The sequence below is a fragment of the Schistocerca piceifrons genome, chromosome 10 (genome assembly GCF_021461385.2).
Source record: "Schistocerca piceifrons isolate TAMUIC-IGC-003096 chromosome 10, iqSchPice1.1, whole genome shotgun sequence".
Classification (NCBI taxonomy): Eukaryota; Metazoa; Arthropoda; class Insecta; order Orthoptera; family Acrididae; genus Schistocerca; species Schistocerca piceifrons.
The window spans coordinates 132,387,946-132,411,849 of NC_060147.1; positions in this window are offsets into that span (position 1 = coordinate 132,387,946).

A 23,904-nucleotide genomic window follows, 5' to 3' on the forward strand; every position below is an offset into this window, starting at 1 on the left:
CCACCATACTTGCTCCGGACACTGCGAGAGGGCTGTACAAGCAATGATCACACGCACGGCACAGCGGACACACCATGAACCGCGGTGTTGGCCGTCGAATGGCGCTAGCTGCGCAGCATTTGTGCACCGCCGCCGTCAGTGTCAGCCAGTTTGCCGTGGCATACGGAGCTCCATCGCAGTCTTTAACACTGGTAGCATGCCGCGACAGCGTGGACGTGAACCGTATGTGCAGTTGACGGACTTTGAGCGAGGGCGTATAGTGAGCATGCGGGAGGCCGGGTGGACGTACCGCCGAATTGCTCAACACGTGGGGCGTGAGGTCTCCACAGTACATCGATGTTGTCGCCAGTGGTCGGCGGAAGGTGCACGTGCCCGTCGACCTGGGACCGGACCGCAGCGACGCACGGATGCACGCCAAGACCGTAGGATCCTACGCAGTGCCGTAGGGGACCGCACCGCCACTTCCCAGCAAATTAGGGACACTGATGCTCCTGGGGTACCGGCGAGGACCATTCGCAACCGTCTCCATGAAGCTGGGCTACGGTCCCGCACACCGTTAGGCCGTCTTCCGCTCACGCCCCAACATCGTGCAGCCCGCCTCCAGTGGTGTCGCGACAGGCGTGAATGGAGGGACGAATGGAGACGTGTCGTCTTCAGCGATGAGAGTCGCTTCTGCCTTGGTGCCAATGATGGTCGTATGCGTGTTTGGCGCCGTGCAGGTGAGCGCCACAATCAGGACTGCATACGACCGAGGCACACAGGGCCAACACCCGGCATCATGGTGTGGGGAGCGATCTCCTACACTGGCCGTCCACCACTGGTGATCGTCGAGGGGACACTGAATAGTGCACGGTACATCCAAACCATCATCGAACCCATCGTTCTACCATTCCTAGACCGGCAAGGGAACTTGCTGTTCCAACAGGACAATGCACGTCCGCATGTATCCCGTGCCACCCAACGTGCTCTAGAAGGTGTAAGTCAACTACCCTGGCCAGCAAGATCTCCGGATCGGTCCCCCATTGAGCATGTTTGGGACTGGATGAAGCGTCGTCTCACGCGGTCTGCACGTCCAGCACGAACGCTGGTCCAACTGAGGCGCCAGGTGGAAATAGCATGGCAAGCCGTTCCACAGGACTACATCCAGCATCTCTACGATCGTCTCCATGGGAGAATAGCAGCCTGCATTGCTGCGAAAGGTGGATATACACTGTACTAGTGCCGACATTGTGCATGCTCTGTTGCCTGTGTCTATGTGCCTGTGGTTCTGTCAGTGTGATCATGTGATGTATCCGACCCCAGGAATGTGTCAATAAAGTTTCCCCTTCCTGGGACAATGAATTCACGGTGTTCTTATTTTAATTTCCAGGAGAGTATTTGTATGGAGTGTAGCCATGTATGGAAGTGAAACGTGAACGATAAACAGCGTAGATAAGAAGATAATAGAAGGTTTTGAAATGTGGTGCTACAGGAGAATGCTGAAGATTAGATGGGTAGATCACATAACTAATGAGGTGTTGAATAGTACTGGGGGGAAGAGGAATTTATGGCACAACCTGACTAAAAGAATGGATCGGTTGGTAGGACATGTTCTGAGGCATCAACGGATCACCAATTTAGTACTGGAGGGAAGCGAGGAGGCTAAAAATCGTAGAGGGAGACCAAGTGATGGATACAGTAAGTAGATTCAGAAGAATGTAGGTTGCAGTAGTTGCTCGAAGATGAAGAGGCTTGCACAGGATAGAGTAGCATGGAGAGCTGCATCAAACCAACCTTTGGACTAAAGACGACAATAACATCGACGAAGTGTATGGCAGAAATAAAACAAACATGTGTGACATACACAGAATAACTGGGCCATATAACGGTAACCGAAACAAGTCGTTACATGTGCGGACACCATTATCACACGCCACGCTGTATGGTTAATTTCCGCCAGCAGCGTTTTAATGCTGTGACACTTGCATTGGGCAACCAAGTTTAACATCTTTCGACGATTACTTCGTTAATGGAAGTCTGATCATGCCCAACATTATGATACTTGAAAATGGCCGAAGGCTGCTATCATGACTGTACAGTAGAATAAACGATCTATACCAGGGCCGGCCAGAAATTCTGCACGCGTGCGGTGCTCCTGCACATGTGCAACTTGCGGGTCACAGCGTGCACGCCGCAGCCGTCAACGTTCATGTAGTGCATGTTTCTACGCACAGATGTCTCTTTATCCACTTGCTGGGATACTCTGTACCGGCGCATTCTACTGCGCTTTTCACAGCTTGCAAGCCAACCATGGGAAGGTATTTCGCGTATTAAACATCTAAAATACTGTCACGGTCTACTCATTGAGACGTCTACTTTTATGTTAACAGTTTAACCCCCAGTTAACAACCGTGGGTTTTTTTAAAGGCAGCTTGACTGACGGCACGTAAATACGCGTAATGTTTTTGAGCTAGTATTCAAGAAAGAGAGCACTTAGCGACTTCTAACGAACCTTATTCATGATTTCAAATAACATTAAACTAATGCAAGGTTTCCTATAACTAATTCTCGGTGCCCTCAGTTACACCCACATAATTTATGTCTCACTGACCTCTGAACAGAATAACCGCAGACCTCTCGATGATCACCTGTTATTTCAATACCATTATTGCTATATCTTTCATCAGTTCCGTCTGAAATCTGCATAATAACCGACAATTAGATGAATGTTATGCTTTATCGACATCAGCTGAGCGTAGCCCTTCACACATTAAAAAAAAAATCCCTAAATGTAAGTATACATTGGAACAATCGATTTAATGACCAACTTTCCTGATAATAATGTAACATGGAGCAGAATGAGGCAATAATGCACAGGTAGTAAACAATAATTTTTAATTATGAAAGGAATAAATCCAAACACGTTTATCACTGGTCATGAGAATTGATAATCGAGTTGATGTGTCTCATCCATTTTCTTAAGGACATTTAATTTTGCTTGCCGTTCTTCACTGTTGAGTACACTACATTCGTCTTTGTGATATTTATTGTAGTGTCTTTCAATTGAAAACTTACGCCGGCCGCCTATTAGTCAGCGGCACAGCAAACATTGTGAGTTTTCACCAACGGATACAAAAAAGAATTGCAGTTCCCAGTCATTTTTAAACGACTGAGAACATAGATCTCCCGTGCTTTGCTTTTTCACAGTACCTGGCATTTCTCAGTGCTTCTCTGTTAAGGTTACGGTTACCAGGGGTAAACGAGACTGGGTATGTTGCGCTCTTGCTTGCACCACATAAACAGGGAAGTCCAGCCGCCGCTGTTCATTTACGACACATGTCTAATAACAGATGTCGCTGTCGCACACGTGCGCACATGTGCAGCACTTCCGCACGTCTGCACACTGTGCAGCGTTTGGCCGGCCCTGATCTATACAGTCAAATGGCGTAAGTTTCATTTAATAACGAGTTTTTGATCCAAGGTGAACGGAAACCGACGAAAACGATTCGTTCGCGAAGGGCTTCCGAGGAAATGGCTGCTTGTTTCTTTGGTTAGACTGGACATGTCGCGACCACTGCTTTAGACGACCCAAGGAAGTGCTGAGTGTTTACTCGATGTCACTCAGGCCGCTGACACACACAACGTCAAGGAATTGATCACTTGACAGAGGAAAACGCGTAATTAGCGTCTCCTCGTCCGTATTCACGTGTCTCATCGCCTAATGATGAAAGAAAATTTTGCGGCTTGCGGAACTACTGAATCGTTCCAAAACCGTATGTGCGAGGTAACAATATCGGGGTGGAAGTAATGCATCCAGAATTGTTTCGAACGCATGAATAACTGCGTGAACTTCAGAGGAGAATGTTTTGAGAAACAATAAAACTCTGTGTAACAAAAAGAAAGCCTCCCATTCGTTGTTTTTGTTAAAATTTATTTGACGACCCCCGTAGTAACAGGTTCGTGCTATAAGATATATGTGAGCTTAGCACTACCCGGAATATCCATGCGTGTGCAGAGCCCGTATTAATCGCCGCCGCTATCTGCAGAGTGCACAACGAGACCCCGCGATAACTGCAATAACATCAGCTCCCTCCCTCCCTCATATAGTGCGCTGAGTGATATACTACGACAGACGACGGAATTCTCGGACTAGATAAACCTACAAACAGCTGCACTGCCGCACGTTTCCTCGTTCCGTTGCATAGCTGCCTGTGAAGATTGTACAATAAAAAAAACTGAAAAAAAACTGTCGGATGTTTAGGAAAATTATTTGTCTACAAGCAAGAAGTAAGATACTAGACGCACCTTCGAATGATGTTCGAACTCAAGTACAGCAATAGCGTCTCAACAGTGAAATTAAATTTTTACTGCTTGACTTCGCACAGCAACAGTACCTCAAGGCCACAAAACAGCAGACTGCATGGTCTACATAACCCATCAGACAAATATCCCCTACTTAAATTTATCCATGTCATATGGATGCTATTTGAGGGTTACCACCGTATTGTAGATTTTTATGATGTAATATATATCGCAACGGTCACTTGGTACTAATATTTCATTTGCATACCCGCTTCGGCAACATGCTGCCACACTCACGTATATTTACAGTCACTTTTACATTGTAATTAATATGTAGTGAGGTTAGTTTCCTTTTCTGTGTGTGCCAGTGCAGTTATGTCTCGAAAAAGAAGCACTTTTTGGTAATTTCGTTGTCTGTCATATAGAGCACAATAACAAGTACATCAGAACTTAATACTTTCACAATCATTTGTTTACATCAATCTAAAGAGTTTTAGAAGCTCAGATAAACTACTTTCTATTGCTAAAACAGTAGTACACAGTGAAGATGAAACGTTTATATCTAGATGCATTTATATAATAACAAATAATAGGTGAGTAATTTGTAAAGACAGTTTTTTTCTATCTTTTCTTTTCCCAATGTAACAGGCATTCAACATTGGAGAAATTTTTAATAAGGTTAATACTATTATGTTCGAGTTTATCATTTAGTAACATGTCCCCATATACTTTGCCATGAATGAATATTTCCAATTCTTCGTAGACGTCCGTTTTGTGTCCCTCGTCCACTTTGCGTACTCCATGAGGATCAAACGCAATATCATGGAACGGGTGGCCTGTGTTTTTTATGTGGGTGGCTACTGTTGATTTATTGCACTACATACTGAAAATTATAATAAATCAGCATAGCTGTCAACATAAAGAACGCAGGTCATCAATTCCCTGATATTGTGCATGATCTTCATGTATTACAAAAAGGGACAAGGGACACCAAATGACCTTATATGAAAACTTGGAAATATTCATGGAACAGTACGTGGAGACATGGTACTAATTTATACACTTAAAAGTAACAATATTAACTTCATTAAAAACTTCTCCAAAGTTGAATGCTTATTTCATTGCAAAAAATTGTCTTTACCAACTACTCATCTCCTATTTGCCATGCATCTCCTATTTGCCATGCCATAAATAGATCTAGATGGAAATGTTTCGTCTTCACTGTACACTAATGTTTCAGCAATAGCAACTAGTTTATCTCAGCTCTAAAGAGTTTTTAGATTATTGCAAACAATTAACGGAGGAACTGTAAAGTTGTGATGTTCTTGTTACTGTGTTCTGCGTGCAAGACAACGAATTCACAAACAAAAATGTAAATAAATACACTAACAAACTAAGGTAATCATGTTTGTCACATAATGTGCTCACTATATCATATTTATCTTCCTATACAGGTATCTTTTTCGATACATAATGTCAGTGGCACACGCAGCAAAGAAACTAACCTCGATTCATACTAATTACAATGTAAAAATAACTGTAAATGCATCTGATGGTGGCAGGAGGCTGCCGAAACGCGTCGTGCTTATAAAATATTAGTAACGAGTGACCATTGCAGTATATATTATTTCACAAAAAGTTATCTAACACTCGTTAAAATTCTAAGATTCCAAGTTAAACCCACTTAGCTATAAATTCTCTGTCAGCATTTCATTTGCTGTGGGTGATTTCCAGCATCAATTAAGATCTAGTCAAATGTTTTTCTAATCTATTTAATTTCTTACTTTTAGACAAATGATTCCACAAAACGTTTTACAGTCTTTTTAATTTTTTTAATATTCAAATTTTATTCGGAAGGAAAACTATGAGAAGAAAAACTTTTAGACTTCTCAGTTGTCGTCTTGGTGTTCGTTGTTCTCGAAATGTTCTAAGTTTTATACCTGATTTGAAGTTATTTTAAAAAGTAAATGCAACTTTTTGTAGATAAAATAAATACCCTTTGAAGATATATGCTTTCCTAGTGTCTTATGTTCTCGAAATATACTCAGTTTGGAACTTGATTGGAAGGACGACATTTTGACAGTTAACTGTGGCAACAATGTAACTTTTTATGTGCGACATATCTAGTCCCTGAAGAGATGCACTTTTTGAGCAGTTGTTCGTGCAATATTACAATTCCCCCTCAAGTCACTAATTGTGTATCTTAACTATCCTCATTACTTTCAAACAATTAAGCCTCTGTTTTGCAAAACTATACCTCTCGCTCCTCAGTTTGATGCCCCATTTGTCCATTTCCTACTCTTCGTTTTAATATGAAAATTCGGGCAAAAGTTTTCCGTCGAATCAATTAAATTTTTCTTAATTACGTTGCATACTTTCAAGAAATTAAACCTTTTTCCAAATCAGATCTAATGGTCAGTTTGATATCCCATTTGTCTATTGTTCACTCTTCGTTTGATTCCTAAAATCCCTTGTGTAATTTCTAGGCAGTCTAGTTTTGGCTCCGTTCACACATAGAACCAAACCCAATGGAAGGAAGACATTTGTTCGTCTAACACGGTTTTTTTGTTTCATGCCCAAAATTTACTATATTTTGCTTATTTTTGGCTCAATATACGAAACATTTTCCTTACTTTGATGCTGGTACCGCTAAAAATACAGTTTTGGACCAAGTTAACAGTGAAAAGCACTATATTGCTTATGTTCTACAGGATCCTGTAGAATACAGCCATTTATTATAATACTGTTCTGCCAAGAACAGATGGAAGAACCAGTTAACAAGTCAACAGTAGTTTGTATTATTAAATTCGATAACCACTCGTATTTTGTTTGGCACAACGGAACCAAAATATCATTAGGCACTAATAAAGTGAACATTCGTAACACGGTTCTAATTCTACGTCCTTCTTCTTAAAACGATCAGTTGTTTTATGCTATGTATTGACAGGTTGTTGTTGTTGTGGTCTTCAGTCCTGAGACTGGTTTGATGCAGCTCTCCATGCTACTCTATCCTGTGCAAGCTTTTTCATCTCCCAGTACCTACTGCAACCTACATCCTTCTGAAACTGCTTAGTGTATTCATCTCTTGGTCTTCCTCGACGATTTTTACCCTCCACACTGCCCTCCAATACTAAATTGGTGCTCCCTTGATGCCTCACAACATGTCCTACCAACCGATCCCTTCTTCTGGTCAAGTTGTGCCACAAACTTCTCTTCTCCCCAATCCTATTCAATACTTCCTCATTAGTTATGTGATCTACCCATCTAATCTTCAGCATTCTTCTGTAGCACCACATTTCGAAAGCTTCTATTCTCTTCTTGTCCAAACTATTTATCGTCCATGTTTCACTTCCATACATGGCTACACTCCATACGAATACTTTCAGAAATGACTTCCTGACACTTAAATCAATACTGGATGTTAACAAATTTCTCTTCTTCAGAAACGCTTTCCTTGCCATAGCCAGCCTACATTTTATATCCTCTCTACATCGACCATCATCAGTTAATTTGCTCCCCAAATAGCAAAACTCCTTTACTACTTTAAGTGTCTCATTTCCTAATCTAATTCCCTCAGCATCACCCGACTTAATTAGACTACATTCCATTATCCTTGTTTTGCTTTTGTTGATGTTCATCTTATATCCTCCTTTCAAGACACTGTCCATTCCATTCAACTGCTCTTCCAAGTCCTTTGCTGTCTCTGACAGAATTACAATGTCATCGGCGAACCTCAAAGTTTTTATTTCTTCTCCATGAATTTTAATACCTACTCCGAATTTTTCTTTTGTTTCCTTTACTGCTTGCTCAATATACAGATTGAACAACATCGGGGAGAGGCTACAACCCTGTCTTACTCCCTTCCCAACCACTGCTTCCCTTTCATGTCCCTCGACTCTTATAACTGCCATCTGGTTTCTGTACAAATTGTAAATAGCCTTTCGCTCCCTGTATTTTACCCCTGCCACCTTTAGAATTTGAAAGAGAGTATTCCAGTCAACATTGTCAAAAGCTTTCTCTAAGTCTACAAATGCTAGAAACGTAGGTTTGCCTTTCCTTAATCTTTCTTCTAAGATAAGTCGTAAGGTCAGTATTGCCTCACGCGTTCCAGTGTTTCTACGGAATCCAAACTGATCTTCCCCGAGGTTGGCGTCTACTAGTTTTTCCATTCGTCTGTAAGGAATTCGTGTTAGTATTTTGCAGCTGTGACTTATTAAGCTGATAGTTCGGTAATTTTCACATCTGTCAACACTTGCTTTCTTTGGGATTGGAATTATTATATTCTTCTTGAAGTCTGAGGGTATTTCGCCTGTTTCATACATTTTGCTCACCAGATGGTAGAGTTTTGTCAGGACTGGCTCTCCCACGGCCGTCAGTAGTTCCAATGGAATATTGTCTACTCCGGGGGCCTTGTTTCGACTCAGGTCTTTCAGTGCTCTGTCAAACTCTTCACGCAGTATCATATCTCCCATTTCATCTTCATCTACATCCTCTTCCATTTCCATAATATTGTCCTCAAGTACATCGCCCTTGTATAGACCCTCTATATACTCCTTCCACCTTTCTGCTTTCCCTTCTTTGCTTAGAACTGGGTTTCGATCTGAGCTCTTGATATTCATACAAGTCGTTCTCTTATCTCCAAAGGTCTCTTTAATTTTCCTGTAGGCAGTATCTATCTTACCCCTAGTGAGAGAGGCCTCTACATCCTTACATTTGTCCTCTAGCCATCCCTGCTTAGCCATTTTGCACTTCCTGTCGATCTCATTTTTGAGACGTTTGTATTCCTTTTTGCCTGTTTCATTTACTGCATTTTTATATTTTCTCCTTTCATCAATTAAATTCAATATTTCTTCTGTTACCCAAGGATTTCTACTAGCCCTCGTCTTTTTACCTACTTGATCCTCTGCTGCCTTCACTACTTCATCCCTCAAAGCTACCCATTCTTCTTCTACTGTATTTATCTCCCTCATTCCTGTCAATTGCTCCCTTATGCTCTCCCTGAATCTCTGTACAACCTCTGGTTCTTTTAGTTTATCCAGGTCCCATCTCCTTAAATTCCCACCTTTTTGCAGTTTCTTCAGTTTTAATCTACAGGTCATAACCAATAGATTGTGGTCAGAGTCCACATCTGCCCCTGGAAATGTCTTACAATTTAAAACCTGGTTCCTAAATCTCTGTCTTACCATTATATAATCTATCTGATACCTTTTAGTATCTCCAGGGTTCTTCCATGTGTACAACCTTCTTTCATGATTCTTAAACCAAGTGTTAGTTATGATTATGTTGTGCTCTGTGCAAAATTCGACCAGGCGGCTTCCTCTTTCATTTCTGTCCCCCAATCCACATTCACCTACTATGTTTCCTTCTCTCCCTTTTCCTACACTCGAATTCCAGTCACCCATGACTATTAAATTTTCGTCTCCCTTCACAATCTGAATAATTTCTTTTATTTCATCATACATTTCTTCAATTTCTTCGTCATCTGCAGAGCTAGTTGGCATATAAACTTGTACTACTGTAGTAGGCGTGGGCTTCGTATCTATCTTGGCCACAATAATGCGTTCACTATGCTGTTTGTAGTAGCTTACCCGCATTCCTATTTTCCTATTCATTATTAAACCTACTCCTGCATTACCCCTATTTGATTTTGTGTTTATAACCCTGTAGTCACCTGACCAGAAGTCTTGTTCCTCCTGCCACCGAACTTCACTAATTCCCACTATATCTAACTTCAACCTATCCATTTCCCTTTTTAAATTTTCTAACCTACCTGCCCGATTAAGGGATCTGACATTCCACGCTCCGATCCGTAGATCGCCAGTTTTCTTTCTCCTGATAACGACATCCTCTTGAGTAGTCCCCGCCCGGAGATCCGAATGGGGGACTATTTTACCTCCGGAATATTTTACCCAAGAGGACGCCATCATCATGTAATCATACAGTAAAGCTGCATGCCCTCGGGAAAAATTACGGCTGTAGTTTCCCCTTGCTTTCAGCCGTTCGCAGTACCAGCACAGCAAGGCCGTTTTGGTTATTGTTACAAGGCCAGATCAGTCAATCATCCAGACTGTTGCCCTTGCAACTGCTGAAAAGGCTGCTGCCCCTCTTCAGGAACCACACGTTTGTCTGTCCTCTCAACAGATACCCCTCCGTTGTGGTTGCACCTACGGTACGGCTATCTATATCGCTGAGGCACGCAAGCCTCCCCACCAACGGCAAGGTCCATGGTTCATGGTTCATTGACAGGTAGCATTGTCTTAATGAAGAGTGATGCGACGCTTTCAGTTGATCATCCTAATATGAGAGTTGACTTCTGGCAAAGAAATGTTGTACACCATTCAGCATTAAGAGTTCTTCGATCTTCCTAGTTACTGATCGCGAAATGTGCAGTAAATGGATTGTCCTGTTCATGGTTCATGGTGCACGAATCCAGCTGCAGGCTGCCCGTCTGACGGACAACAAAAATATGATTTTCAGTATCCCGTATTGGTACGTGTGCGATAGGCTGCATTCCTAGTATATTCGAAAACGCCGCGCATAAAAAACGGGATTCTCAGGTGCTCATACATGGGTTCCATTGGTGATAAAGGATCAAATGTTTTGGGTCACCCTCGAGCTAGGCACCATTTGTATATCCAACAACAAGATCGTCTTAGTGTCACTATCCTACACCACAGGGTCAAATTATGAATATTATAAACTTCCTCCGGCGTAAGCAAATGGAGCAAATCGGATGGCTCTTTTTACATTTGAAGTGGTCTAAGGTGGTTAATCGGACGTATGGAGGCGGCGCTTCCCCGGAAAACCACAGACAAAGGATTTTTTACTATATTTTCGCTGTCACCGTCGGACCAAACCTAGCCAAGAATTACAAGACGGCAATGCGGAGCAAATGGCTGAAATTTTTGCAATGTATCCGTAAGATCCCGATCTCGAATAACCTTGAAAATTTCCTTATATCTCCATTCGTATCCGAGACGCAGAGGTTCAAAGTTAGCCTAATTGTACACGTAAAATACTGACTTAAAATCCGGTGTAAGGTGAAAACGTAGTTTATAAAGTGTCGTAGCACGGTAAATATGCTGTAAAGTGTCTCGGTTGTCATTTGGGAGGCCCATATTGTAATAATGAAGCACAAACAAACTTGTTTTGCGCGTGTCAAATTAGTTTCGGGTAATTAGTTTCACGTAAGTGAACTATCTAAATTTTACTAACAACCCCTTTTTTCATATGAATTACATACCCTGCGGACCCGCCAGGTCAGCGGAGAGTGCTAACGCGCTGCTTGCCGGACTTGGGTAGGTGACCCAGCCTCGGTGAATTAACGACGTGGGCCAGTGTGCCGGCCAGCCTGGATGTGGATTTAGGCGGTTTTCCACATCCCACTAGGTGATTACCGGGCTTGACCCCACGTCCCGCCTCAGTTACACGGCTTGCAGACATTTGATACACGTTTGCACTATTTCGTGGTTTACACTAGACGCAGACAGCTGGGATACACTGATTCTGTTTTGGGCAGTATGGGGTGGCGGCAGGAAGGGGGAAGGGCATCCAACCACCCCTTAGCACTAACCATGCCAAATCCGATTGTAACAATGCCGACCCTGCGAAAATGTGGGACATTGGCACAAGCAAAAGAAGAAGAAGAAGAAGACTTACATACCCTGCTGGAGCAGGCAGGCTATCCAGGGACTTTCTCTCTTGCAAGCCTGCCAAACCGGCGAGCGAGGGGAGTGGCGGTCAGCAGAATTGACACACACATGTGGCGGAACACAGGGGCTTCCCTCATGGAATGGGTGGCTACAGTCAGCACACAAAGGGTCTGCCGTACAGCTGGAAGACATATGCCTAAAAATCCATCACTGAAAGCACTGCATAGGTGGAGGGATGTACGGCTTCACATCAGATCTGTAGAGCATAACCTTGACCTTCTCTGGGAGGGTATACCCCTAGAAAGCCAGAATGAAGGCGACCCTTCTGCACATGTCGAACAAAATGAACGCCACGCCGCTCCAGAGTAGCCTGGAGTTCCTCATCAGCTTGCAGGATGAGATCCCTATGAAAAATGACTCCCTGGACCATATTCAGAGATTGGTGAGGAGTGACAGACACTGGGACATTGCCAAGACGATCACAGGCACGAAGAGCTGCAGACTGGGTGGCAGAAGAAGCTTTGATCAACAGGGAGCCTGACCGCATCTTACTAAGAGACTCCACCAAATTTGTCCTCAATATTTTCCACGAAAAACCCTGGCTTTGTGGCAGTGAAAGTATCCCCATCTGTCCCAATACAGATGAGGTAATAGGAACAGGGTTTCATCCCAAGACAGCGAGTTTGGCCCCCCTGCCAAGGTGTAGCCAAGGAAGGAATGGTTGCCAGGTCATATGAAGCAGCATTCCAGAATCCTTCGTCATTCGAAGAAACGGCCGTTTGAGAACGACCAGATATTTGCAGCTCGATACGCTTCATGTGCCAAGCATCCGGCCTGATATCACCCACTCCGACCAGGGGCTCTCCCCCATTTGTGCGACCCAGCCACAGCAAGGGCCAATGCTCCAAGAAGACAAGCAACCACTCCTTGGCATACATGGGGTATCAGTAGTGTGATCCATGTGTTACCAGGGGGCTCAGCCAGATGGGTACATAACAGCCCCACCACACGGAGTGGCTACATGTGCTGGGGACTAGAAGGGTGGAAGGGAATGGAGGGGGAAGTGGGATCTACAACATAGATGCGAAGGAGGGAGTTCTCGATATGGCTCACACTAAAATAGGAAATTTTGAAATGGTTAAACCTCAAGTGGGGACCTAAACGCCAAAAAGGATGAAAGAACAGGCAAAAGGAACAAAACTGTAACCGATACAGGAAACCAGGTGGGTAGCCACGTCGACACAAATCAGAACACAGAGAGGGGAAGGAGATGGCAACGGGGAAGGAGCAGAGATGAGGAGGGAGGGGGCAGGGTGAAGGAAATGCAGCCAGAGGATGAAGAAAGGCCCGCAATAGCACGGGGCCCCGTGTGCGCCATGCACGAAGAACAGCAGACCCCTGGGGGGAGGGGGGGGGGGGAGGCGCAATGACAACGAAGAAGGGAGAGATAGTGACAGTGAGAAGAGACAGCAGCAGTGGGAAGGAAGGAATGAGACAGCAGCAGTAAGAGAGCAAGGGGGAGATTGTAGTAACAGGACAGAACGAAGGGGACTGTGACACGAGCCGGCCAGTGTGGCCGTGCGGTTCTAGGCGCTTCAGTATGGAACCGCTACGGTCGCAGGTTCGAATCCTGCCTCGGGCATGGATGTGTGTGATGTCCTTAGGTTAGTCAGGTTTAAGTAGTTTTAAGTTCTAGGGGACTGATGACCACAGCAGTTAAGTCCCATAGTGCTCAGAGCCATTTGAACCATTTTTGACTGTGACACAGGAGACAGTGACAGGGAGAAACAGTGAGTTGGGCTGAATAACGGAGTGAGAAAGGGCAGTTGGGAGTGGCTGGGTATGAGTGACTTACATCGACGGACTAGTTTGTGTGTGAGATTGTGGGAGGTTGAGATGCATTAAAAAAAAAAAGCGCGAATCTATTCGGATGCCTAAATATTTGGGAAAATTTTTGGCGCTGAAGAAGGTAGAATGAGACAGTGGGTACCGTACTTTTCAAAGTCTTTTAAAACAAACGGGAATATATTCGCATTTTTTTTGTGCTCCGATAGGAGCGTTTTTGGAATGTGTGACTAATATGAAATGTAATGGTGACAAACTGCATTCTTGTGTGACGCCAGTTAGAATGCTACAGATGTGGGTGTTGCCCATTTTCTGTCCTTATTCAGCCTCTCGAGTCTACAAGATATGGGTTTCTAAAAACGCCAGATACATGGCGGAAAATGAAATAAAAAATACCGAACATGTGATTAGTAATTTCTGATACCGACTATGAGGACGTGTCTATCTAAAATCTAATCTCCCCTTAGTTCGACCCAATGCGCTATGTGGTGCAGTGGGAAGCACCCTCTGTGGCGCACCGCATTGGCTTGCTGAGTGTAGCTGTAGATCTCGACATAATTGTAGATCGCGGGAAATACAAGATACCTTCATACCACTTGGAGTCAGTGCACGTGTTTGGCCGCTTGACTCGGTACAGGCGAGTCGGCTGTGTTATTTTCGGCCGGGCGTCCGACGCACCCTTCCCCGGACGGCGCACAACTGCGGAATCCGATTCCTCTCTGGCGCCCCACTCTGTCCTCCCCCGCTTCGCAACCTCCGTCCGATGCTGCCAGCGCAACAGAGAGCATGTTTTTCCCGCAGGGCGGGTCGCCGTTTTGAAATTGTAATGTTGACCAAACACGCCGCTGGAAGGCGTTTCTTCCGATGAAACCGGCCAAAAGTCTCTGCTCTAGTAGTGCTCGTACTCGGAAACTGGCCATGGTTGGCGATATGTAACGTGTGCGCTGTGTTTTAACTGTGCGTTAGCGGAAACAGCATACATTTTTTGTGCAACGCACTGCAAAATAGTTCAAATGGCTCTAAGCACTATGGGACTTAACATATGAGGTGATCAGTCCCCTAGACTTTGATCTACTTAAACCTAATTAAACTAAGGACTTCACACACACTAGAAGCTACAGTCTGGAACCGCAGGACCGCTACGGCCGCAGGTTCGAATCCATGTGTGTGATGTCCTTAGGTTAGTTAGGTTTAAGTAGTTCTAAGTTCTAGGGGACTGATGACCTCAGAAGTTAAGTCCCATAGTGCTCAGAGCCATTTGAACCGTTAGCCGTCACACACATCCATGCCCGAGGCAGAATTAGAACCCGCGACCGTAGCAGCCGCGTGGTTCCGGAGTGAAGGGCCTAGAACTGCTCAGCCACCGCGGACGGCTAACGCAGTGCGTTAAAAGTGAACGCACGCGGTGCACAAGTTCGCAGCCTTTCTCCATACGTTTGTTTGTTGTTGTGGTCTTCAGTCCTGAGACTGGTTTGATGCAGCTCTCCATGCTACTCTATCCTGTGCAAGCTTTTTCATCTCCCAGTACCTACTGCAACCTACATCCTTCTGAATCTGCTTAGTGTATTCATCTCTTGGTCTCCCTCTACGATTTTTACCCTCCACGCTGCCCTCCAATACTAAATTGGTGATCCCTTGATGCCTCAGAACATGTCCTACCAACCGATCCCTTCTTCTGGTCAAGTTGTGCCACAAACTTCTCTTCTCCCCAATCCTATTCAATACTTCCTCATTAGTTATGTGATCTACCCATCTAATCTTCAGCATTCTTCTGTAGCACCACATTTCGAAAGCTTCTATTCTCTTCTTGTCCAAACTATTTATCGTCCATGTTTCACTTTCATACATGGCTACACTCCATACGAATACTTTCAGAAATGACTTCCAGACACTTAAATCAATACTGGATGTTAACAAATTTCTCTTCTTCAGAAACGCTTTCCTTGCCATAGCCAGCCTACATTTTATATCCTCTCTACTTCGACCATCATCAGTTATTTTGCTCCCCAAATAGCAAAATTCCTTTACTACTTTAAGTGTCTCATTTCCTAATCTAATTCCCTCAGCATCACCCGACTTAATTAGACTACATTTCATTATCCTTGTTTTGCTTTTGTTGATGTTCATCTTATATCCTCCTTTCAAGACACTGTCCATTCCATTCAACTGCTCTTCCAAGTCCTTTGCTGTCTCTGACAGAATTACAATGTCATCGGCGAACCTCAAAGTTTTTATTTCTTCTCCATGAATTTTAATACCTACTCCGAATTTTTCTTTTGTTTCCTTTACTGCTTGCTCAATATACAGATTGAACAACATCGGGGAGAGGCTACAACCCTGTCCATACGTTAACACGACAAATTTGCGTAATGGAGACTTCAGTCATCGATAATATATTCTCCTTCATTATTTTCAAGAGTCTACCAACGCTGCGGTAATTTTCCGCAGCTGCAGGAATCACGTGGTTTTGAGGCGAAGAACACATCGAGCCATGATCGCAGAGTATTTTCAGGTACAAATTAGTTCCTTGAAGGTCGGTCGATAGAGAGGGGACAGGGTGAACATCCGAGGTGAATTTTGTTGGTATAGTGCCTTTTTGTCAGTCTAGCAGAATGCGGGCGGGCGTTATCCTGAAGTAGCATCACTCACGCAGTCTTCCTGGTCGCCCTTATTGCACTGCGTCTGTAAGACGTCTCAGTATTTAACAAGAAACATCAGCAGTGATGGCTGCTCCTCACCTCAGGGAAGCAGTTCACATTACACCACGCCGTCGCTGTTTCACCAGATGCATAACATTATGTTTTGCGGATGCGCGCAGCTCTTTGTACGGCGAGTTGCTGCTTTGTCTGGGCTCAAACGGCCGCGCGGAGTAGCCGCGGGGTCTTAGGTGTCTTGCCACGGCTCGCGCGCGTCCCCCGTCGGAGGTTCAAGTCCTCCCTCGGGCATCGGTGTGTGTGTTGTCCTTAACGTAAGTTAGCTTAAGACAGATTAAATAGTGTGTAAACTCAGGGACCGATGACCTCAGCAGTTTGGTCCCATAGGAACTTACCACAAATTGGACCCAACCATTCCTTTCCTTTCGATCTGTTAGCATAAAGACGCCATTTCTCGTCGCCGGTATACAGGAGAGGATCGGTGTGTTTCGAGCCCATTGATGACGAGCAGGCAGAGATTCACAAACGGCCACCCGCTGATTTTTATGATTTTGGCTTAAAGCGTGCGGTACCCATAAACCCGATTTTTGAATCCTACGCACTGCATGCAAATGAAGCACCATGGTGAAATGATCATAGTTCGTGACATTTGGGAGTTCTCGAGTACACTGGTGGGGATCATCGTGGATTAAAGCGTTTAAAGGATGACACTAAACCCCGAAACTCTTCGTAAACGTGGAGAGTCACTCACTAATATCAAAACGATCCTCATTAAAACGGAAAAACCAATTTCTTGCCGTGGCATCATCTCCATAGACGGCGCAAACGTTTCTGGCCGCGTACGCTGCTGTCACCGCTCTACTGAACTCAAACGGAAGAATACGTTGGAAATGGTCCGATTTATCCACTTCCCACTCCATTTTCTCGAGTCCACAGCTCCACTCAGCTTCAAATGAGAAAAACATAATATGTAAACTCAAATACCGATAGTGAGCTACAAGTAAGAAACAACAATCGATAAATAAAGGCATAGCTGTATGTATGGTTCTCAGGCGAGACGTCGGATGCCATAGTGAAAACTCCACAATATTTCATCAGCGCAACTGGCCGACATCTTCAGGTGCGACGAAGGACCTGCGAAGGCAGGACCAGAGCCCCCTATTTATGCCAGTCTTAGGCAGGAAGTGCGCATGCGTAGAGGCGCTCTAGTCATGCCTCAGCAGTGTGTTCGTCGCACCTGGCAGGGGATATAACGAGCGTGAACAGTGCCAGATGTTGAGAGGTCGCTGGGAAGGTCACGGGGATGTGGCGTACTCGAGTGAGACTGCGTCATCAGCGCCTGGCAGAGTCTCAAAGTGGCGCCACTGCGCGCCTCCGTTTGGCCGGCTGGTCCAGTCGTGCGGGCCGTCTGGATGTGGCGGATGTTGAGGATTCGATTACAGCTAAATATTTGTGACTACAACACCAGAAATATGATTTAAGCTGTAGTCTTAGATTCTTGCCTAACCAGACACACGAAAATGAGAGAAACCATTTAATATTTGTGACAAGAAAGCATATAAATGTCATTGCTCTTGCTTCCCACACAGCAACTTCACCTTTCGTTTTTTAATCAGACTGAAGAAGCAAAATCGAAAATAAACTCATTATTGAAAGATCATGCACTTATACGTAAATAATGTGGAATGTTGCAGAACATATTTCTGTTATGCGAACAAGACAGAGTGAGTTACAAACGTGAAGATGGTTCAGATGGCTCTAAGCACTATGCGACTTAACATCTCGGGCCACTGCGACATCCTCAACAACGCTTTCATAAATTTGATGGCCAGGACAAAGATCGTAAATTTGGCTGTTAGTTTGGCATGAATAGCTATTAATATTTAAGTACATATTTTATTTTTAAAACTAACTTTTATTATGGAGAAATATGTAATTAGCGATAACGATGAAGTGATGTCCTAGAGCAGGGCCGCTACAGTCTCTTGATAGATTCTCTACCTAGCAGGCAGAAGAGGCCGTTTATCAATCCACAATAAGTTTTGTCCATCTCAGGTCATCGTATCTACAATAGTTACTGCTGCTATTTTTTTTACTTCATTATTTTCCTGACGTACTTATCAATGTTGGGTTTAATAAACTACTTGCCAATGTTATATTTAACACGTACGTAAAATGGTATGTATGTATGTATACCTGTCAAATATAACTGTTGTGCAAATGTATCACAGCTACATTGCTTACTTAAGACACGTATCTTTTATGTACACTATGTAACTTCATATTTGTTACTGTATTTTTATCATGTCATCTGGAGATGGGCAGAGCCCAAAACGCGTAATGGGGAATAAAATAAACGGGTCTAAAAAAAAACCGTAGTATCGGTTCTTCGCGATCATCCAGCTTTTCTTAAAATTCGTTATAGATTTTGTGATAAAGATCGGACCACACAGCGACCGAGGGACTTCACGTGACCGATTTCAGCCGAACGAAGGCACGTCGCGCGACTGATTCCACACGAAAGCCAGACGCCCACTGTGGTACTTCCGAATTTTGGTCACTCGTGTAAGGAGGCACGCCAGAAGATCAACCTGTGGCGCCACCTTGTCGCACGCAACCAAGTCGTTACTGGCAGGGACAGCCGGGGTCGATCGGGAAGAGTTGAGGGGTGGGGGCAGGGGTAGGGTGAGGGGTGAAGGGGGAGTTCGATTAGCCACGCTGACCACCCGACCGTGGCGGGCTTCGTTCCGACCACTCAGCTGAAATGAGCTGACATTAACTCCCCCATACTTGTGGGCCAAGTCCCACACCACTTACTTCTCTGCACACAGAACCCTGTAGGAGGGACTCGTACGATGTTCACATCGTCACATGATGTTGTGAGGAAACGTATTTTGTTTGTCATGAAATGACGTGTGTAAAATATACACTGAAGAGACAAACACGCTGGTACACCTGTCTAAGATCGTGTATGGTCCCCCCGAGCACGCAGAAGTGCCGCAACACGACTCGGTATGAACTCGACTAATGTCTGAAGTAGTGCTGGAGGTAACTGACACCATGAATCCTGCAGGGATGTCCATAAATCCGTAAGAGTGTGAGGAGGTGGAGATCTCTTCTGAACAGCACGTTACAAGGCATCTCAGATGTGCTGAATAATGTTGCCACTCTGTAGCAATTCTGGATGTGTCGGCTGTCGCATTGTACTGCTGGAATGGACATGAATGGATGCAGGTGATCAGACAGGATGCTTACGTATCTGTCCCCTGTCACAGTCGTATCTAGATGTATCAGGGGTCCCATATCACTCGATCCGCAGACGCCCCACACCATCACAGAGCCACCACCAGCTTGAACAGGTCCCTGCTGACATGCAGGGTCCACGGGGTCATGAGGCTGTCCCCACAATCCTACTCGTCCATCTGCTCGACACAATTTGAAACGAGACTCCTCCCACCAGGCAACATGATTCCAGTCATCAGCAGTCCATTGTCAGCATTGATGGGCTCCGGCGAGGCATAAAGCTTAGTGTCATGCAGTCATCAAGGACACATGAGTGGGCTTGGAAAGGCCATATCGATAATGTTTCATTGAATGGTTTGCACGCTGACAGTTGTTATGGCCCAGCATTGATATCTGTGGCAGTTCTGGATGTCAGTCGTCATTATTCCTGTTCTTGCAGGATTTCAGAGATTTGATGTTTTACCGAATTCCTGATATTGAAGGTACACTCGTGAAATGGTCGTATGGGTAAATGCCTACATCATCGCTACCTCAGAGATGCTGTGCCCCATTGCTCATGCGCCGACTATGACAAAACATTCAAACTTACTTAAATCTTGATAACCTGCCATTGTAGCAGCAGTAACCGATCTGACAACTGCAATACACACTTGTTGTCTTATATAGGCATTGCTGATGGCAGCGCCCTATTCTCTCTTCTCTGTATTTGAATACTCATTCCTATACCAGTTTCTTCAGCACTTCAATGTATATGCATGTGTGTACATGTATTGGGGTAAAGCTATTTCTGGCGCACTCTGCATTGTTGCCAGATGTGTCCAAGATGATGGCATGTAGACATGGCAACAGTGCATCATGTCATCCAAGATGGCGGCTGTGACGACATCCAAGATGGCGGATTTTGGCGGGAAGATAGGTCCATTGGGCAACCTCCACTAACCTAACCCCCTCCTCTCCTCACCCCCAGAATAAACGATGGGAAGTTCAAATTCCAACAGGATAATGTATCACACCACAGTTATCTCCACTAACCTAAGAAAATCATGGGAAGATAGGTCACTTGGGCTACATCCTCTAACCTAAGTCATCTGACCGCCACCTCATCCTAGGAACTGGCGCCAAGTTTGAATTTTGGTGGCAAAGAAAGGTCTTTCCAACCATTTTCTTTGGTTAGTAGAGACTAACCTAAGAAAATAGCGGGAAAGAAAGGTCACCTCCACTAACCTAAGGCATCCAACCGCCACCTCCTCCGAGGGATTGGTGGGAAAATGACTGCTGGAGAAAGGAAGGAGTGTACTTTATTTATTTTGGAACAATTTATTTAGGGGTGGAGTATATTTATCACAGTGATACAAAACATATGCTCTGACATGCCACACAGCCTACAGATCTGGAAACTACTCATAAATAATACAGCCCAACAACTCATAAATAATCAAAATCCATCTAAAAGACTCTGCAAACATGCTTGCTAATTTTCAACTGTCAAAATCATCCACTAGTCTTTATTTAAACAATTTGAGGCACTACCACCATCCAGTATGTTTGCAATGAGGTCCAGAGTCCAACTGGTCTAGTACACAGTACCACCACGAGAGGGTGCTGTTGTCTGTTCCATGATGTAATCCAAGATGGTGATCTGGAGGGGGAAATTGGTGCGAAAATGACTCTGCCTGCGCTGGGTTGCTGGAGAGAGTAAGGAAGATGTGTACTTTATTTATTTTGGAACAATTTATTTAGAGATGGATTTTGAGAGATAGAATATTTATCACATTGACAGAAAACACATGCTCTTACATGGTTGGGGACATGCCACACAGCCCACTCAACGCTTTCCAGAATAGCACAGGCTGCTTTGTCTTCCTCGTGATGCTAACGAGACATTCGAGCTGTGCCTAGCCCACAGGTGTGGAACCCTGTGTATACCGATGTCACAGGTCTACATCGACTGCTTTCTCCCAAGCAATCCTAATGGGACGTCATGTGTTCCCTTCCTGCTTTCCACGTACATACAAACGTTCTCACAGCTAATAGCCTTTCTCATGTCTCTGCAAGCACGCTAAAACACCGTTAATCATAAAAGCGTTCTTGTTGTTTGGAAATGGACCACTGTCTGAGCACAGACTGGGGGAAATCAGAACAATTATGCAAACAGAATTCGAAGCACTATCCTACAGAAGAGAAAAATGGCGTGAATTTTCGATAACCTACAGCTACTGGTCTGGAGATGTCCTAATGGCACACTAGTGTATTAGTGACGACATCCCTACCAGAGATCGAGGGTCTGCATCTATGTCTTTGAACACCTGCTTTCTCAGTTTGTAAATGCTCCTATAGCCCAGTACAAAGGATGTCTTGTGAATGAATCGAGCATGATGATTGGCCCTTATCGAATTTCCCCTCCAAATTACTGATGCCGCCGGTGTGGAAGCACTGTTCACCTTTTCTTTCTTTCTGCAGACAAGACAAAAAATCTATTTTACACAAATCGCGACATTGCACTGACAATTAACCTTGCAAAATGCCCTACATATCGTCAAATTCGGAGAGACTCTTACTCAATTACACTGATCACCCACTGAGAACAGGAACTTGTGTATTAGAGCGTGAAACCAACCTCCAACCCATCAATATATCACCATGTACAAAGTCGAAGTAGTAAACACACAATCCTTATCCTGCACCATACAAAATCACCCCTTTTAAATCGTTCTTACATATACCGCGAAGACAGAGAGCACTGTGTATAATCCTCTCATCGCTATATATTTCCCTGCAAGGTTTGCGGTTATCCACTCCCAAGGTGTCACCAGATCACCCTCAGCGGACCGAAATCACTCTCAGAGCTGTTCAATAAATTCGTGCTCGTTTCCCTCGGCACAAACGCGTCACTGTTTCTGGTCCAGACCTGCTTCCTTGCTTGCTTTTCTACACCCATCTCCAGACTCCGGGATTGAAGATCACATGTATTTTCGAGTGGTTTGCCAGAATATATTTCCATTTTCGCTGTACTTCTCGATGTCAAGCACTCAGCAGTATCCTACTGATCGCTCGCACAACATAATTCCAAAGACGTAGACTGGAAATTATTTCTCTACAAATGCGAAAATTCAGCAACATGGAGTGTACTTAGACCACTGATTAACTAGAAACTTATCCAGTCTGCGAAGACCTTTATGTGAGAACTCGAAACAAATATCGAAACTGATATTTCCACTCACGAATACATACTATGATGTAACAGATTCCAAATCATGCCTACAATTTACAAAGTCAACTAATGTGTTTCTCATATCTAGAGAACCAGCAAACATGTCTTCCACCTGCTAGATGCACACACGACAATCGAAGTTCTCTCAACTAAATAAAGGCGCGAAATGTGCAGAAACAGCTAACCGACCAATTTCCGGGAGGGAATAAGTGTCCAGCACAAACACACATCCATATTCACTCTTCTCTGATTTCCACGTGATCACCAAAGCTGTCCAACACATACTAACTGTTAGTTCGCTATTCGACCGTCTAGAGGACAACGCAGTTAAGACGTCTACGTTCCTACAATCCAACAGGTTTCTCCATTCAGACGGGTCCTAGATCCTAGCGTTAACAGGAAATGCGAATCATCCCCACACGGGTCACTAGCACCGCACACCAAGCACGCACAGGTAGAATCATCATTCTAAGAAATCAGTCACATATATATTTTATCCCTGAATTTACAACTAAATGTTACCATCGCGGTCTCAGATGAACAACATTCGACAATGAGCGAAGTATTGGAAATGCATCGTGTTGCCAGCTGTGGCTCTGGAAATGGAAATACCAGTACCATTCTTATGACTAGACATACTCTTCCCTTTGCTATCACAGTACTTGACGTCAAATCCGTACCTTCCTTACGAATGGACATCGTCATTTCCTTTGAACATGTCGGAACACAAACATATACCTTGTAAGCCTGATGCTCAAGGTGAAGCTATCATACACACCCTACTACTAAGTATAATACTTCGACAATAACTGATCGCTGGCGATATAAATTAACACTGACCGAAAATCAACGATGAGTGGGTATGTCTCATAAGTTTTTCTTCCGAGTGCTACCACCGTGTCTTAAAAAAAGAGGTTTAATCGTCTTACAAACTGTCAGATGTTAAAAAGCCCGGTTCCAGCAACTACTGTATGTTACTATCACAAGCGGTCTTGGTTCTACGTGTGCACACAAGTAT